Source organism: Sylvia atricapilla, chromosome W (genome assembly GCF_009819655.1).
Source record: "Sylvia atricapilla isolate bSylAtr1 chromosome W, bSylAtr1.pri, whole genome shotgun sequence".
In the NCBI taxonomy this organism is placed as follows: Eukaryota; Metazoa; Chordata; class Aves; order Passeriformes; family Sylviidae; genus Sylvia; species Sylvia atricapilla.
The window spans coordinates 13350810-13368744 of record NC_089173.1 but is presented as its reverse complement, the minus strand read 5'-3'; the positions used below and the strand labels follow the sequence as shown (position 1 = coordinate 13368744).

General features: G+C 45.1%; 1 protein-coding gene and 1 long non-coding RNA gene across 3 annotated transcripts in view; one reads left to right on the top strand and one right to left on the bottom strand.

Moving 5' to 3' along the window:
- LOC136373473 (uncharacterized) overlaps positions 1–865 on the bottom strand; it is a 166354-nt gene extending 165489 nt beyond the window's left edge. The window contains exon 1 of the long non-coding RNA XR_010745651.1: positions 539–865. This is a non-coding gene — a long non-coding RNA (uncharacterized lncRNA). The remainder of the gene's footprint in view (positions 1–538) is intronic.
- The window catches only part of LOC136373457 (ceramide transfer protein-like), a 193344-nt gene that overhangs the window by 124480 nt on the left and 50929 nt on the right, over positions 1–17935 (top strand). The window lies entirely within an intron of this gene.

Here is a 17935-nt window from a genome sequence, read left to right as displayed (position 1 = left end):
AACCATTTACCAAACCAGCAGAGGAAAAGAAAAGAAATATGAATTTGAAACACCCACAGAGTAGACAATAGGGTGAGGCAACTTTTGCCTCGAGCAAGAAAAACTGTATAAAACTAGACTGTGCATGGGCAGAATTTGTGAATGGGGAGAGATATGGCATGCTGTCGCATCTAAGGTTCACCCAGCATCGATCCTGGGGTCCATGCTGTCCAATTGATTTTGGCTTTTTCCATAAAATTTTATTTCACAATATTTTATCAATAAATTGGCATTCTTTTATGAAATTAGACTCGTTATTTATAACACTCAGGAAAGAGTTTTATTGTTTAAATTACACTTGCCCACAGCATTTCCCAAGCATGAGAAGCAGAACTTTCACTGTTGGCTTGAGTGTCCTTTTGCTTGGTGTCCTAGTTCTTCTTCATTCTCCTTCCTCTCAAGGTTTTGGAGTTGAGACAGCCACAACACTCAGAATGCTTCAATAAAACTTCAGAGGGCTTCAAGCATCAGCACCATGTTATCTAGAAGTCTTTCATACCTTTTCTATGTAGCAATCCTATGGGCAGCTCCCCACAGCTCTGGCTCTTTTACTCCTCCTGCAGTTCCAGCTCACTGCTTCCTGTCCCTAGCATGGCCACCTAACCCTGTCTGTCCCTTATACAGTGGCTTACCTTATCTATCCCTCACATGACCTCCTATCCCTACCTCCTCACAACACAGCCAGCAGACTCCAACTGACTCTCTACCAACTAACTTATTCTTTTATCACACCCACAGCTGTGAGAGCAAGGCTGTTCCCACTCTTTGGTAATTAACACAGCTGCAATATAATGAAGGCAAGATTGCCTTTAGCACTATTTCTGTCTTCCCACATCAAGGGAGTGCTTGACCCTTTCTATTCAGCTTTATGGAATCTTAAGATTTAAAGACATCAAATAATAATTGGTGAATAGTTTTCCTGTGCACATTAGCAGTTAAAGGGAATTCATGGAAAAAACAGTATACATCCATGTAATTAAATCAAAGTGTGAACTATTTGGATAGAGATTATCAAAGGCCAGTCATTTGCCTTTGGTTGCCTCTTTGTCAATCTGCATTCTCTCCTCTCCTCTCCTCTCCTCTCCTCTCCTCTCCTCTCCTCTCCTCTCCTCTCCTCTCCTCTCCTCTCCTCTCCTCTCCTCTCCTCTCCTCTCCTCTCCTCTCCTCTCCTCTCCTCTCCTCTCCTCCCCTCCCCCTCCCCTCCCCTCCCCTCCCCTCCCCTCCCCTCCCCTCCCCTCCCCTCCCCTCCCCTCCCCTCCCCTCCCCTCCCCCTCCCCTATATTTTGCCTTATTTTTACTACTTCTTGGCCCTTTCCCTTTGTTTAGAAAGCAGTATGTGGTTCCAGGGCTTATCAACCTGTGTGCCACTCTAGCTCATGTAGCTATTAAAGATGCTCATAGTCTGGAGGCAACACACAGTAACTTAGGAAAAATGTGTGGTGTTTGAGAATTAAACACTCAAAAGATGTTACTTAGATTAAATGAGTAGAGCAGTTATGCTACTTTTAGTGCTGTATCACTATAGCTTTTATTTTTCAGTTGTTTTATTTTTCATCACAGAATTCCTATTTTTTTCCTCCTGTGCATGTAGTATGTTTATTTACTGTGGAGTTGCAACACTTATCACTGCTGCAGGAAAAATATGTTTACATTTCTTTACCTGTTCTTGCAGTTGCAAAGAAAGGTCAGGTTGGAAGATTTTTTGCTCTCTAAGTAGTCTCCTGCACTGTTTGGGAGGGCTGTAGGCAGGGAAATCATCATCAATCTGTTGTGACCTGGATTGTGAAATTTCTGTCTCTACCTTCCTGATAATTGCCTCGCTTTTGAAATCATCTATTGTCAGACCCTTTAGAACAATTGAAAAAATAAAACCTATAGATACATGTTAAAATAAAATCTACAGATGCATGTTAAATATAAAATTAACTTAAATCCACAGAAATGCATCCTGGACTACCCTACCTGTAGTGTCTGTTTTTCTGTCTACAGCAACCCCTAGGTAGCCCTTCCATGGCTCACCTTCATTCTTGAAACTTCTGCAGCAAGTCTAAAAATTGCTCTTGGAACACTGATGTTCAATAGAGCTTTTCTGCTTAGTTTCCAACAAGTCTTTCATAGTACCTTCCACCTCTTTCATTTTGTGTTGCTACTGTTTTATACATTATTGTTTTTATAATATATTGTGGTTTGATCTCATAGATGTTTTAGTAAGATTTTTCACAAATACTGCAGAAAACATGATTAGAGTCACTGTATCCTAAAGTCTGTTTTATCCCTTCCTAGGGTGAGGTGTATGTCTTGGAGGTGCTGCCTGCTGCTTGGGTTATGTAAAGTAATAAATAATTTATAATGCTAACTGAAAATATCTGTTTTTCTGAACAAACATACATGGAAGTGCTCGACAGGCACTTTATTGAGGCATAATCAAAATTATGCCTTAAAAATGTGGCAGAAAAATATGACTTGTTTTGGTTTTTTTTTTTTAAGTGGGGGAGCTTTTCAGTGAGTCTTTGCTTTACTCCAGAGTATTATTTACCCACTTTAGGAAATCCTTAACTGGTGGATCAGTGTGAGCCATAATGGAGGTCTGCAATATGATTCTGTGAATACTTCGCTATTTTATTGAAAGCAGTTTTTCTGATGTATTGCCTTGTTGCTGATACCAGCACGTGCTCAAGTAAAGGATCACATGAAACTTTAGATCATGTGGCCCTTTCCTCTTGTCTAGCATAATGAAAATAATTTTGAAAGGACTAATGGATTTCATGCACAGCCTTAGAAAGCTGAAGGTGTTTCAATGTACTAACAAATGCCAGTTTTGACCACAACTTTGAAGCTATGATGTATGCATGGAATTTAAAGAACTGCATCTATATACTCAAAATGATAATATAACATTAGTGCTTGATGCTATGAATTGATACAACTTCTGAAAATTATTTTGTTTTCAAGCACAGACTGCTAGCTTCTATCATGTGGACTCTACCTGCTTTTCCAATTTTTATATGGGAAATGAAAAACTATGTAAACAGAAGCTTGTGTCAACATTCCTCTTGTCAATGTAACTGAGTATTTCTGCAGTGAAAAAGAATTACAATCTACTTTACAAGACAAATGCAGCAGTGACCTGCTCTTTATGGTAGTAGAACAGTGGGGCTTTGCATAATGTATGTTTTCATTGTATTAAGCTGTTGCATGTGCCTGTTGAGAGCGAGATGACTTGTCTCTGCATCAGTTATAAAGCAATACCTTTTTTCTGGTTCCTCTGACATATAAGTATTCTTGATGGAATTTTTAATTTTTTCCCTTTGGCTGCTAAACCATAATTATCTGAGACAGTTTTGTGAATATGATCTGTAAGTGCACATGCTTTGGATTTGTGTTGTGTGCTGTTTAGTCTGCTGTATTTGCTCCTTGGCTGCAAATAGCTAAAACTGCCTAAATGCTTTTTGTGTAGGTGTCCTGGTGTGACTGTATGGTCCGGTATCCCCTATCATCTGCTTTTTTGTCCAGATATAAGTTCTGTGCCTTTAAGGTTGAAGAGGGAGAGTGGTGGAATTCTTTCAGGGAAGTTTTTTTTTCATTGCATATGCTTCTCCAGATTTGCTGCAGCTGCAGTCTCCTGTATTGTCTGCAGCATGGACAGAGGGAGGGTAGCTGTGCTTTTTCAGCTAGTTTCTCATCTGTGAGCTGAGGCAAAAGTTTTCCCAGGACCGTAGCTTCTTCTGCTTCTTCTTCTGGAACTGTTCATCTCTGTTCGGGTCCGAAAACTCAGACCAACACCAGGAGCCCCCACTGTGGCCCGGAGGTGCCTGCTGCATCCCAGCTCCAGAGACAGAAAGCCAAGCCACAACTGTACTGGCACCCAATGTGCAGCCAGAGAAAGTGAAAAAAAACCTGTACAAATGAAAATGTCAGGCAAATGATAATGGAGATGAAGGTCTCTCTGAGGGGTTACCCAGAACAAGTCAGTCAACCAGATGGATCACAACTTTGGGTGTTAAAAAAGAAAGAAGGGTAACTGTAGCAGGTGATTCCCTTCTGAGGGAGATGGAGCACCCTGTATGCTGATCAGACCCATCTAACAAGGAAGTCTGCTGTCTCCTTGGGGCCTGGATAGGAGTGTTGATTTGTTAGAGGGTAGGAAGGCTCTGCAGAGGGATCTGGCTAGGCTGGATTGATGAGCTGATGCCAGCTGTATGAGGTTCAACAAGGCAAAGTGCTTGCTCCTGCACTTGGGTCACAATAACCCCATGCAGTGTTGCAAACTGGGGGAAGAGTGGCTGGACAGCTGCTTGTCAGAAAAGGATCTGGGTGTGCTGGTCGAGAGCTGGCTGTATATGAGCCAGCATGTGCCCAGGTGGCCAAGAAAGCCAATGCCATTCTGATCTGTATCATCAGTAGTGTGGCTAGTAGGACCAGGGAAGAGCTTGTTGCCCTGTACTCAGCACTAGTGAGGCCATACTCACATCCGGTGTCCAGTTTTGGGCCCCTGACTACAAGACATTGAGGTGCTGGAGCAATTTCAGAGAAGGGCAACAAAGCTGGTGAAGGGTCTAGAGGGTAAGTCCTATGAGGAGCAGCTGAGGGAGCTGGAGTTGTTTAGCCTGGAGAAAACGAGGCTCAGGGTAGACCTTATCACTCTCTACAACTACCTGAAAGGAAGTTGTAGCCAGGTGTCTCGGTTTGAGATAAGTTCAGGAAGAAACGTCCTAAAATTAATGTCTCCTCTAGAGAAGGCAGGTTTTGGTACTCCCTCCCTCACTGATACAAAAGGAATTTCTTGGAGGAAAGTGAAAAAACCTGTTTATTTAACACACAAAGTGCCCATGGGGCACGGGAAAAAGAAAATTAATGATGCTAGATTTTAAACTTCCTCACTGCGGAGAAAGCTGATGCATTCAGAGTACTTTCCTTTAGCCATGTCTTGGCTTTTCTCCGAGGTCCAGAGCTGGGATGAGGCATTCCTGCAACCTCCTGGCCAGGACTTACCACGTGGGGCTCCCGGCGATGTTCTGGTGTTTGTACCAGAGCAAAGGTTAACAGTTCCAGAAGAAGCCACAGAAATCACTGAAGAAGCTGTATGCAGTCCGGGAAAAACTTCTTGCCTCAGCTAACAAAAAGAAGCTAGCTAAAAGCAAAAAAAAATGTACTCTCTCTCCGTGCTGCAGAACTGAGAGACAATGGGAAAGTATGTGTGACCTAAACACAAATTGCATGCTGAGGAATTCCCCTGGCTTCCCCCCCTGGCCCCAAGTTTAAAGCTACAGCACCCATTTCTGGGCATAAAGCTGATGATAGGGGAACACAGTATTTTTATAATATCACCCCAAGACACCAGGTGGAGGTCGGCCTCTTCTCCCAGGCAGCTAATGACAGGACAAGAGGAGAGAGCTTCAATTTGCACCTGGGAAGTTTCAGACATGACATCAGGAGGAATTTCTTCATGGAAGGTATTGTTAAACATTTGAATGGGCTGCCCATGGAGGTCATGGAGTCACCCATCCCTGGTGATTGAAGAAATGACTGGATGTTGCACTTAGTGTCATGGTCTAGTTCACAAGGTGGTGATTGCCCAAAGGTAGGACTCGATGATCTCTGAGGTCTTTTTCAACCTTAATGTATCGGGGATTCTGATTCTGCAACACCTTCTTATAGGTAGGGTTTTCAAGCTGATAGCTGTATACAGCTGTCTTGTATGCAGTTCAGAAGAATGGTGTCCTGGTTTAGGTCAAATTTGAGAGGAAACCTCTGAATGGGGTTCCTCTGGAGAGCAAACCCAAATGGCCCCACCCCCAGCCGGTCCAGGGAAAAGAATTTCCTCAGAGAAAAGTGGAAAAAACTATTTATTTAACAAACAAAATGCCCACGAGCATGAGGAATTAAAAAAAAAAAAAAAAAGAAAAAATTAAACAACAAAACCTCTTGCTGCTCCAAAGAGAGATGGCAAACTGAGGAGGTTCTCGCCAGAAGTTAGTTTCAGTCTTTCTGGTGCTGGAAAATGCCGAGGTCCAGGCTCTGGTGGGCCACAGATTCTGGATCCCAATCCTTCTCTGAGTTTTCAGTCCAGAGCAGACTTAAACAGTCCCAAGAAAAAGAGAGAAAACCAGTCCAGGAAGCTTCTTTGCCTCAGCTAGCTAAACTGACTAAAAGGAAAAAAAAAAAAAAAAACCTCTCCCTGGTTGCTGTCTGAGTATCTGACGAACACACCATCCTGAGGAAGAAGGGAAAAAAGAAAAAAAAAAAAACCAAAAAACCAAAAAAAACAAAAAAACAAAACAGAAAAAGGAATGTGGAGGAGTGAACAGTTGTCAAAAACAAACTGCGCGCATCTTCTTCCCTGCTCACCCTCAGAACCACTCTTATAGGTACAGAACACAACCTACAGCACACACAGAACAGACGATTTGAGATACAGAGGCATCATAGTCACCCCAGGACATTCTATTCTTTATCACCATATCGTCAACCTACCAAAACTAATTGAATTCTAACTCTAAATACACATACATTATACATGCATATATCTATATAAAAACAATATACAGCTATATACAGACAATGGCAGTGACATTCAACAAAAATTATATTTACACATGGTTCTTACTCAATAATCGGATTTGCCTGAGGTATACATCGTGTTATTCCATCTTTCTGCATTATCCACCATGTGCAACCTGGTCCCTGAGCAAAGACAATCCCATGAATGGGTTTGTCTGTATTTGAGGCAGAATTGATCCAAACTGTCTTCCCTAACAAACCTCTTACATGTACTACAGGGACTTTATCTCCCTCTACTGTATGCAAGAGCTCAGACTCGGCAGGGCCTGCTCTGTTGATGGAACCTCGGGTGTTAACTAACCACGTGGCCTTTGCTAGATGCTGCTCCCAATTCTTGAAAGATCCCCCACCCAATGCTTTCAAAGTGGTTTTTAACAGTCCACTGTATCTCTCCACTTTCCCAGCAGCTGGTGCATGATAGGGGATATGGTATACCCACTCAATCCCATGTTCCCCAGCCCAGGCACTGATAAGGCTATTCCTGAAATGAGTCCTGTTGTCTGACTCAATCCTCTCAGGAATACCATGCCTCCACAGGACTTGCTTTTCAAGGCCTAGGATGGTGTTCCGAGCAGTAGCGTGAGGTACAGGATAGGTCTCCAGCCATCCTGTGGTGGCTTCTACCATTGTGAGCACGTAGCGCTTGCCTTGGCGTGTCTGGGGCAGTGTAATATAATCAATCTGCCAGGCCTCCCCATAGTTATATTTGGACCATCGTCCACCATACCACAGGGGCCTCACTCTCTCTTGGCTTGTTTGATTGCAGCACATGTGTCACAGTCATGGATAACCTGAGAAATACTGTCCATGTTTAAATCCACCCCTCGGTCTCATGCCCACTTATAGGTGGCATCTCTGCCCTGATGACCTGAGGCATCACAGGCCCATCGAGCTAAGAACAACTCTCCCTTGTGTTGCCAATCTAAGTCTATCTTTGACACCTCTATCTTTGCAGCCTGATCTACCTGCTCATTGTTTCCATGTTCCTCGTTAGATCTGCTCTTGGGGACATGGGCATCTACATGGCAGACTTTCACAGGTAGCTTCTCTACCCTGGTAGCAATGTATTTCCACTCTTCAGCAGCCCAAATTGGTTTTCCTCTACATTGCCAATTAGCCTTTTTCCACTTCCTCAACCATCCCCACAGAGCATTGGCTACCATCCATGAATCGGTGTAGAGGTAGAGCTTTGGCCACTTCTCTCTTTCAGCAATGTCCAGGGCCAATTGAACAGCTTTGAGTTCAGCGAGTTGGCTTGACCCACCATCCCCTTCAGTGGCCTCAGTGACCTGTCGTGTGGGGCTCCACACGGCTCCTTTCCACTTGCGGTTCATTCCCATGATGCGACAGGAACTGTCAGTGAAACGAGCACAGCGTGTTTCCTCTGCTGGCAGTTGGTTGTATGGTGGAGCTTCTTCAGCACGTGTCACTTTCTCTAGTTCCTCTTTATCAGTAAGACTAAAGTTTTCACCTTCAGGCCAATTCGTAATTATCTCCAAAATCCCAGGGCGATTCAGTTTCCCATTACAGGTGTGCTGTGTGATGAGAGCAATCCACTTGCTCCATGTGGCATCAGTAGCATGGTGGGTAGAAGGAACCTCTGCTTTGATCATCTACCCTAGCACCAGTAGTCGGGGTGCCAGGAGGAGTTGTGTTTCAGTGCCTATAACTTCTGATGCAGCCCAGACTCCTTCATAGGCTGCTAAAATTTCCTTCTCTGTTGGAGTGTAGCTGGCTTCAGACCCTCTGTAACTTCGGCTCCAGAATCCCAGTGGTCAGCCTCGAGTTTCCCCAGGCACCTTCTGCCAAAGGCTCCAGGACAGACCATGGCTCCCGGCTGCAGAGTAGAGCACATTCTTCACATCTGGTCCCGTCCTGACTGGGCCAAGGGCTACCGTGTGAGCAATCTCCTGTTTGATCTGGGTAAAGGCGTGTTGCTGTTCAGGGCCCCACTGGAAAATGTTTTTCTTGCGGGTTACCAGGTAGAGAGGGCTCACAATCTGGCTGTACTCTGGAATGTGCATTCTCCAAAAGCCAATGGCACCTAGGAAAGCTTGTGTTTCCTTCTTGCTGGTTGGTGTCGACATCTCTGTGATCTTGTTGATGACATCAGTGGGAATCTGACGCTGTCCATCTTCCCACTTAATTACCAGGAACTGGATTTCTCGAGGAGGTCCCTTAACTTTGCTCTTCTTGATAGCAAAACCAGCTTTCAGGAGAATCTGGATGATTTTCTCTCCTTTCTCAAACACTTCAGCTGCAGTGTTCCCCCACACAATGATGTCATCAATGTACTACAGATGTTCTGGAGCCTCACCCTTTTCTAGTGCAGCCTGGATCAGTCCATGGCAAATGGTAGGACTGTGCTTCCACCCCTGGGGCAGTTGGTTACAGGTGTACTGCACACCCCTCCAGGTGAAAGCAAACTGAGGCCTGCATTCTGCAGCCAGAGGAATGGAGAAAACTGCATTAGCAATGACAATAGTGGCATACCAACTTGCTGCCTTGGACTTCAGCTCGTAGTGGAGTTTCAGCATGTCCAGCAGAGCAGCGCTCAGCGGTGGAGTCACTTCATTCAAGGCACAATAGTCCACAGTCAATCTCCATTCTCCTTCAGATTTACGTACAGGCCAGATGGGGCTATTGAAGGGTGAGTGGGTTTTTCTGACTACCCCTTGGCTCTCCAGCTCATCAATCATCTTGTGGATGGGGATCACTGCATCTCAAGTTGTTCTGTACTGTCGGCGATGCACTGTGGAAGTGGCAATTTGCACTTGTTGGTCTTCCCCCTTCAAAAGTCGTACAGCAGATGGGTTATCTGATAGTCCAGGCAAGGTGTTCAATTGCTTAACACCCTCTGTATCTACAGCTGCTATCACAAATGGTCATCTGAGTCCCTTTGGGTCTTTGAAATACCAATTTCGGAGGAAGTCTATGCCCAAAATGCGTGGGGCCTCTGGGCCAGTCACAATAGGGTGCCTCTTCCACTCATTTCCAGTCAGACTAACATCAGCTTCCACCAAAGTAAAATCCTGTGATCCCCCTGTCACACCAGCAATAGAAACAGATTCTTCTCCCACATGTCTTGATGGGAGCAATGTGCACTGTGCACCAGTGTCAACCAAGGCCTCATATTGTTGTGGTTCTAATGTGCCAGGCCAACGAATCCACACAATCAAAAAAATACGCTTTTCTCTAGCCTCTACCTGGCTAGAGGCAGGGCCTCTCTAAGCCTGATTATCCGTATGTCCTTGAGTGACTGGAGCTACCTCCTTCTTAACAGAACTTCCCCTCTGAGTTTTGCCATCCAACAATTCACACAGCCGTTGTGCCCGATCATCAGTAGACTTCTTTTCCCATCTCCTCATGTCTTCTCCACAATCATGCAGAAGGGACCACAGCTTACCTCGTGGGATACCCCCTCCCTCTCTATCTGGGGAACGTCTGCATTTGGTGCCAGAACCTCTGACCTGCACAGCCGAGGTTTGGAGAAAGCCCTCTTTCATCTCTTTAGTCTCATCTCTGAGTATATCGTGATTCTCATCTAGTTTACTTTCTAATTTCTGCAGACGGGTTTCCACAGCCACGATTCTGGCATGTGTTGGGCCATGCACGGCATCTGCATATGCTCAAAGTTTCTTTGCCATATCCAGCACAATCTCCCCCATGTCATCCCGCTTCATTATTGCTAAAGCAGAAGAGTATTCTTGTGGCCCAAGTCGTACAAGTTTTCGCCACATCACGGGTGTACACGGTACCAAGTCTGGGTTCTTAATGTTTAGGCCATCTGAGAAGACAATTTTCACCACTGCCGTTTCTCTTAAGCATTGAATCTCTTGTTTTAGGATCTTCCACTGGGTCTGCTGCATGTAGAGATCGTCTGCACACAGATATCTTTGTGCCACACTTCCCAGGACCCGTTCCCAGAGACTGCAAGGGGTAGCCTCCCTCATCATTCCTTGGTCAATAACTGGATCATGTGACAGGGAGCCCAAATGTCTTGCTTCAGTGCCGTCCAGAATTGCATCCTCACCTGCAGCATCCCAAAGACGGACTAACCAACTAATTATAGATTCATCTGGTCGTCGCGTATAATCCTTTCTTAAGCCTCGATGGTCCTTCAGAGAAAAGGACCCAATAGTGGCTCCTGATCTTGTGCCAGCTGGTTGGGAATGGGATCTTGGGCCACTTGGTCTTGCTTCTGATTTGGTGTCAATTGGTTCAACTTCTGATTTTATGTCAGTTTGTCTGGCTTCTGATTGGGTGTCATCGGGAGGCCTCGAGGGTCCTTCACCTGCATCATCATCCACTGGTTGATCAGTTTTTTGTGCTCTCTTTGCTCTGGCGACTGCCAGTGTCTTAGACTCACTGTCTGGTTCAGCTGCTGTCTGAGTGACTGGGGTAGCTGCTGATTTGTCTCCTTGCCCCCCAGCCTCTATCTTCAGCCTTACTTTATCTAGCAGTGTGTGGTAAGCATGTGCCAGGGCCCAGCTTATTGCAATAATCCTTTTGTCGTTGGAATCATCCTGGCAGTTCTCTTTCAAGTACTTCCCCACCTCAGCCGGGTTCTGAATCTGTTCACATTGAAAGTCCCAGGCTATAAGGTCAGAAAATTCCTTCAGGGTTTGGCCTATATCCTCCCATTCTCCACACCACACAGGATTTTCCACACCTGAGTCTACCTCTGGATCTACTTCTGGGTCAGCAGTCTCATCAGCCCCTCTGGAAATCTCAGCCCTTATTTTAGATAAGGTGCATACGATATAGAGGAAGATGATATCTTTAACATTCAGGGAACACTGAACATTCCCCAAAAGTGATGTAACCGATTTGAAAGATAAGAGGGACAGGAAAGACTGAAAAGCTTCATCCCCTATTCCTCCTCTAACAAAGTGGGTGCAATTATTCATAAATCCCCCAAACATGCTGCTGGAACTAGGACGCAGGGTAGGATGAAAAAACCATAAACCACAAATACCTGGCACAAACTCCAGTACTTTCATAAACTTTCTATAAATCATGATCACTGAGCCAAACAAAACAGCAATCCTAATTCCTGCACCTCTAGGGTAAAAGCTATGTATTAGGGACAACACTGGAGCTAATTCCGGATAAGAAAACAAACCTAGGGACCAGAAAGATATTAAAACCTCAAAGAAACCTAGGGAACAGAAAAACAGCAAGGACTCTATTCCAAGAGACATTAGGAATTCAAAGAGCAACATGGCTACTGAATACTTTATCCCCACACAAAGTACAACCAGATGCAATCAATAATCAGTACAAGTTATTTCCACTCTCTCTCGCCCCACAGTTTGGCACCAATAAAAATATATTGTCCTGGTTTAGGTTTAATTTGGGAGGAAACCTCTAAATGGGGTTACTCTGGGGAGCAAATCCAAACGGCCCCACCCTCCAGCCGGTCCGGGGAAAAGAATTTCCTCAGAGAAAAGTGGGAAAAACTATTTATTTAACAAACAAAATGCCCACGAGCATGAGGAATAAAATAATAATAATAAAAAAAATAAAAATTAAACAACAAAACCTCTCACTGCTCCTAAGAGAGATGGCAAACTGAGGAGGTTCTCGCCAGAAGTTAGTTTATGTCTTTCTGGTGCAGGAAAATGCCGAGGTCCAGGCCCCAGTGGGCCACAGATTCCGGATCCCAATCCTTCTCTGAGTTTTCAGTCCAGAGCAGACTTAAACAGTCCCAAGAAAAAGAGAGAAAACCAGTCCAGGAAGCTTCTTTGCCTCAGCTAGCTAAACTGACTAAAAGGAAAAAAAAAAAAAACCTCTCCCTGGTCGCTGTCTGAGTATCCAACGAACACACCATCCTGAGGAAGAAGGGAAAAAAGAAAAACAAAACAGAAAAAGGAATGTGGAGGAGTGAACAGTTGTCAAAAACAAACTGCGCGCATCTTCTTCCCTGCTCACCCTCAGAACCACTCTTAAAGATACAGAACACAACCTACAGCACACACAGAACAGACGATTGGGGATACAGAGGCATCATAGTCACCCCAGGACATATGGATAAACTCTTTAGTGGAACTATTATTCACAAACATAAATGACAGTCAAATAAACATATTGCTGAAATGGTGCCTTTAAAAATATCAGTTTTACATATTAATATGTAAAGAAGGTTGCTTTGTTCTTTCACCCCATAGCTTTTATTCTGTGAACTAAATTAAATGAGCATTGACTATAAGGATAATATCAGAAGAAAAGGATTTAATGCAAATGCAGAATACAAATAATGAGATTTCTTTTCCTTCTAAGATTACATTTGTTCTTGTAAGTACTAGAATAGTACTATTAAGATGTGATTTTGATTAAATCTTCAAATAGGGACATTCAGAAATTTCATTTAAGCTTAAATTCAAGTTTTACATAGACATGTTTTTCTCACTTAAAGGAGAAAATCATACAACATATGCTATCCTTAGTTGATATGCTTTGACCTCAATGCAATGGATATTTTGGCTACATCTTAGAACTGATTTGTTCATTAAGTCATATCCAGTTAAACAGAAAACAGAATGAGTCCCTACTATCAAACTGGCTGTAGTAAAAGCACATTCCAAGTAATCTTAATACTTGTAGTGTATGATTAAGTAAACGTTGAAGTTACCAGGAAAACAGTGAAGTTTGGTTTAAATATGCATTTATAAGAAATCTAAACAGAAGTGTTTTGTGATGCTTTGAGGTTTGAAACTCTTACAAAATGCATCCTTGAGGTTTATGCTAATTTAACCCTTCTGAAATTAAATTATAGTATTGTATGCCTAAAACTCCTAATTTTTCTTTTTAAAATCCTTTTATTCCCTTACCTCCTCTGTTTTCACTTGTCAAGCCTTTGAAAGTCTTAAAGTCCATATAAAGTGCCAAAAGCCCTGAGCATTTGCAAAAAACCTAATCAAAGCTTCGTTATTTGTTTTGTTATATTTGAAATTCAAATCTGGTAAATGTTGCTCTTTCTTTTTCAGCAACTGTGGAGGCTTGGTCTTCAGGACCGACAGCACGGCGTGTACATTCTGCTGGTACCGCCGGGCCTAGTAACAAACGCTAATACCAACGTGGCAGACGGTTACAGAGGCGTTTATTAAGTAAAAAATGCAGTTTATATACTCTGGGGTCTTTACTACGTCAGAGGGGATATTGCCACATTTCCTGGGTTAGAAGACGGAGTGGAAAAGTACTGGCACATGTTAGTAAGGGTCTACATTCCTTTAGAGATAGCTTATCTTAGGGGGGTTGGGGTATGCTTTTTCCATTACAGCCCGAGATCTTCCGCTTCGCCTGTCCCTGTCCAACCACATCTCCCCCCCCCCTCTTTCACAAAAGAACGAGGTAGTTATACATATATAGATATAGATATAGGCACTAAATGAGGTAGAAGGTTAGGGTTTAACAAGGGAAAAAGGAGTTTGGAAACCTGAGTAAGTTTTTGCCAGGCAAGTTTGGAAATCTTGTGACTGGCAATTTTCCTTGATAAATTCACAGCATTTCATGTTGGCCTATGAACAGAATGTTAGTCCGATCTAGGCGAGCTTTGACAAATGAGACTATCTTGTTCAGCAGGCATGGTCCGAAGGTAACAGCTAAAAGTAGCATTGCCAATGGGCCTACCAAAGTGGATACTAAAGTGCTTAACCATGGGGATTGGTTAAACCAGGATTCGAACCAGCCTTGCTGAGCTTCCCTATCTTTCTGTCTCTGAGCCAGTCTGTTTCGGAGTTCGGCCATGGAGTCTCTGACGACTCCGGTGTGGTCCGCATAGAAGCAGCATTCCTCTTTCAAGGCAGCACACAGACCTCCTTGCTGCATGAACAGGAGGTCCAGTCCTCGCCTGTTCTGCAGGACCACTTCTGAAAGCGACGAGACTGACTTCTCCAAGTAGGAAATGGACTTCTCGATCCTCTGCAGGTCCTCGTCTATAGTCATTTGTAGCTGAGACAGACCCTGGTGTTGGGTTGCCAGGGCCGAAACACCTGTTGCCGTACCGGCTGCTCCCAAGCCGAGCAGCATTGCGATAGTTACACCTGTCAGTATCTCTCTTTTGTGGAGCCTGTTGGATTCTTCGAAAAGGCTGTACATTTCTTCGTCTGAGTGGAACAGGACCCTAGGAACAATCAGAACTTGGACACAGAAGTCGTTAGAATCATCAAACTTGGGAAGAAATACACACGGACTTACTCCAGACCTCTGACAAACCCACATTGCAGACGTAGCTGGAATTACCCACTTATTATTCTTTCTGTTAGGCTTTACAACTCTGGTGCAGACATTCCCTTTTCGCTCAGCTAGGGTTGCATTACCAAAGCATTCGCCTCGGCCTGTGACCTGACTTAGGGTAATACCTCTGCGGGGTGTGTCCCATCTGCACTGTTGAGGTGCATCAGCTGTGGAGTAACTGAATGGGGTGTTTAAAGCAACTCCTTCATAGAAAGGGGGTTGGACATCATAACAGAGCCAACAGGAATTGGTTAGGTTAGGGTTAGATTCGTTCAGAGATAGGAAGGTAGCTTCTAACATACGAAGGATTGGGTCTGGGTCTGACCTAGCTAATCGGTCCATCTGAAAGACTTTTGCATCACTAGTTGGGATTTTGCTGATGCTTGTGGGTACAGCTTTGGGGTAGGTCATATTTCTCTTTGTCTGCGTGCTTTTAATTATCTTGTTGGGTCCAACCGCTCAGGGTGCTGAGGGTTGGAGCCTGGTAATTCGCACGTTCACCCACTTTTTTGACCCTTGAAGGACCACTGTCCATGCTTTACCCACTGTCCAACTAGGATGATTGGGCTGCAAGACTGTCATGTTATAGTATATGCATTTTCGAATTTTAGGGATTTTATAGCTGTTTCGGTAGGAGTTCCCCTGTACAAAGAGAGGTGTTTTGCAACCTGCGGGTGCCCAGGTGAACTGTAGGAACTTGTCAGGCTCTTGTGGGTCCCACCCAGGCCCTGACGGCCTGGCATCTGTTACTATGGTTTCGCAGCCCCAATGCCCACAAAATCCCCACCCGGGGTTGTTACAATAACTTTTTCCTGCGTTTGAAGCTGGGCACCAATAGGATAGGTACGTGTGTGATGAAAATGGAGAATAGGGATCTACCTTTGGTTGTCCTGGAAACAGATCGGTAATACGGAGCACGAAGGATGGACTGTTTGGTGTGGTGATGTCTCTGAGCACCTTGCTGCTGGTAAGGTGTCTCATGACCCACCTGAACGGCTGGTGTGGGTAGTAATCTGAGCTGGCTTGTCCTCTGGCGACAAGCTCCAGCAACAAAATCACACAGGCATATCGTTGGTGCTTGGGTCTTACCCGCGCGGGTTTCTCTGGTGCTTTCTGATGGCTTGGTGGTGTGTCTTGTTCCTCTGGGAGAGGCATGTACGGGTTACGTGGCCGCCCCACCAGCATGTCCTGTAAACAGAAACTCACAGTTCTCATTAGTCTCATCCTGCTCACTGTGAAGATCAGGTTTGATTGATTTAATAGGACACCACCTGATTTTCCCATCCTTTTTGACAGCTGCATACCCTCGCCCTGTAAGCATTAATCTCCAGCCCCGTTCCCATTCACCCAGCTCATTTTTAATTACAACCTGCGGGCCCTCCTCTAGCGCTCTGGAGGCCCAGTGTTTTTGAATGGGATTGTTTGCTTCATTTCCTCTAGGGAATTGATTCAATGCTATCAATGCAGTTGCCAGTATACGCGCCTGCTCTCCTGAGGGAATGGAATTGGTAAAGCCTTCTGCTTTTGCCAACACCTCCATCTTAGTTTTCAGGGTTTGATTTGCCCGCTCGACTATAGCCTGCCCGGTACTGTTATATGGGATACCTTGCACTAGTGTGATCCCCCATTTGGAGGCAAATTCCTGCACTGGTTTAGAAATGAAATTGGAACCATTGTCTGTTTTGATCTGCTTGGGGATACCAAGCCACGCCATGGCTGTCAGCCAGTGCTGGATTGTGGCTTTAGAGTTGGTCTTGTGATGCTGAGTGGCTACGATCGTTCCACTGAATGTGTCCACTGTTACTGCAAGCCATGCTCGAGGCTTCAGCAGCTGACACAAGGTGAAGTCCAACTGCCAGATTTCTGAGGGCTTAAGACCTCTTGGGTTGACCCCACTAGTCCACAGGGGTGACTTCTGGCAGTGAGGGCAGGTAGCCACTACATGTTTAGCATCCGCTGTTGTGATTCCGCATCTCTTCGCCAGTGCTTTGGGTCTGATGTGGAGGGATTCATGCAATTGACGAGCTTCCTGCAACGTCCAGACGCCTTTCGCTGCAGCGTCCGCCTTGTCGTTGCCGATCTGGAAGTAACCTTTGACTGGGTTGTGGCTATTGACGTGAATGACTGATACAGTGCCCTTTCGTGAGGAGAGTGCTTCTTCTAGCATTAGGGCTGCTGCTGATGTTGACACACCTGGTCCTGCCATGGCTAGGCAGAGCCTTGCCACGAATATAGAGTCTGTTACGATGTTAAGGTGCTCCTCTTGGAAGAGTCCACACGCCAGGACTACTGCTGTTGCTTCCAATTGCTGCACTGACAGTGTGGGGTCACATGCTTTGATGCAATGCCATTGCTCTCCTGCTTGTCACACTGCTGTCTCAGTAGAAGTCGTGGAGGAAGCATCTATGAAGACTGTTGGTCCTGGCTGTGGTCTGTCCATGACCTTTGGTGGCAAGTCTATGTCGACTATGGTCAGCAGCTGAGTCCAGGGTGGTCTGGTGGAGTAGGAGATTTCTCCTCCAAATCCGATGAGAGCAAGGGCTAGATGCTCCGAAATTGTGGTTGATTCTGTGGTCGGTTGCTTGCGAAAGGGAAGGTGGATTCTCGTTGGCTCGGTCCCTAGGTGTTTCAAGGCGAGTTTCCTGCCTTTCATGATGAGGTTAGCGATGCATTCTACTGCTGGGGAAAATGCACGAGCAGGCCTTCCAAGGACCACCCATTGGATCGGTTGGGCCTTTTCAGAAAGTCCTTGGGCCAATGCTCCCACTCCCCCCTTTGGTGTGAAGTGCACGTATAAGTCCAGGGGCATCACTGGGTTCCATCTGGCAAGTGTGCCAGTGGACATCTGCTGTTCGATGAAGTCGAGGGAGCTCGCTGCTTGTGGTGTCAGCTCCTTGGGTTCCCAGGGGTGCTTTCCTTTCAGGAGGTCATACAAAGGGTCCATGACCTCAGGAGGAATCAGGACGATGTTGCGAAGCCACTGCAGCGATCCTACCAGGCGTTGCACGTCGTGGAGCGTCTTGACGTCTCGGTGGACTTTCACCTTGGGAGGTGTCACGTAGGAGCTTGTGATTCCCACTCCTAGGAAGGTGACGCA